This window comes from Galeopterus variegatus, unplaced genomic scaffold, assembly GCF_000696425.1.
Source record: "Galeopterus variegatus unplaced genomic scaffold, G_variegatus-3.0.2 Scaffold2496, whole genome shotgun sequence".
NCBI lineage: Eukaryota > Metazoa > Chordata > Mammalia > Dermoptera > Cynocephalidae > Galeopterus > Galeopterus variegatus.
The window spans coordinates 32265-33405 of NW_007728607.1; positions in this window are offsets into that span (position 1 = coordinate 32265).

The window sequence follows — 1141 nt, forward strand, 5'->3', positions numbered from 1 at the left end:
TCTGAATATCAGAATGACTGAAGTGAAGTGTGGCTCTAGCGAGTGTCCACTTCCTTATTTCTCTGTTGCAGTCTCTGTAACAGTGTTTTCTGTGGTACTGTCCACCAGCATGTATTGTTTTCGATTTTACTTTCCTTGTCTATAAGATATCCCAGTAGTTAAAAAGTAAGGAGGGAAAAAACCCTTCTAGAATTTCAATGGCACTTTTTAGAAACCAGATCACACACTGTTACTCCACATAGCAAAATTCTCTGTAATGATCAGTACTGATTCAGGATCTCCACTCCAGCCTCAGAATCTGAGCTCATCCAGAAGGAAGGATTCATAATGAGAGGAGCTCCTGCTTATGCTACCAACACTATTCTGTAAGGTATCTTTTTGAACAAATTTATATTTTCAAATTCTGTATATAGATGTCATGTGGGACACTTTCCTCAACTTTAACATTTAGGAATTATTTCCACAGAAGGGCCTTAACATTTCATCAGCTTTTACATTCTAGAATTCTGTTAGATTATTTCTCTGAGTCAAGGCAACCAGCATAGTGAATGTGGGAAAGGGAGAGAAAAATGATGAATTTTGCAGAAAGATTAGGGTCATCCTTTGGAAGCCCAAGTCTCAGTACACAGAACCAAGTTCTGTTCATTCTGCCAGCATTCAGCAAAAAGAGTTTGCTGCAGCTGACCATCATCCACCACATAATTTTGCAACTCAGTGCTTCTTATTATTTATACTTCATAGCTTTAAAGAGACATGTTAAAGAAGAAGGGATCTGGTATTTGATCAACAAACAGGGCTGTGTTTATGAAAAATGATTAAAAGTACTCTTGGATGAGGTGCAATAAAGTATGACAAGTGCAATTAAGTATGAGAGGTGAGGACAAGCTCAACTAAACTGCCAATGCAGTGATAGATCTAATTCTCCTAAACAATCCTAGGAATGTACTCAACTGTGCTTAACATTCCTTTGGTCGATACGTTAACCTATAGCTGTAAATCACACAATGAGATTCTGCATCTGAACTCTGCCCAGAATGAGTTCCAACCTCACCTAATTTTTAGTTCCTCTGCCTTCACCACGATCCTGGATGCCAGGACAAGACAGCCTGTCGTTTATTCTTTTTTACTGGATTAAAAAAAA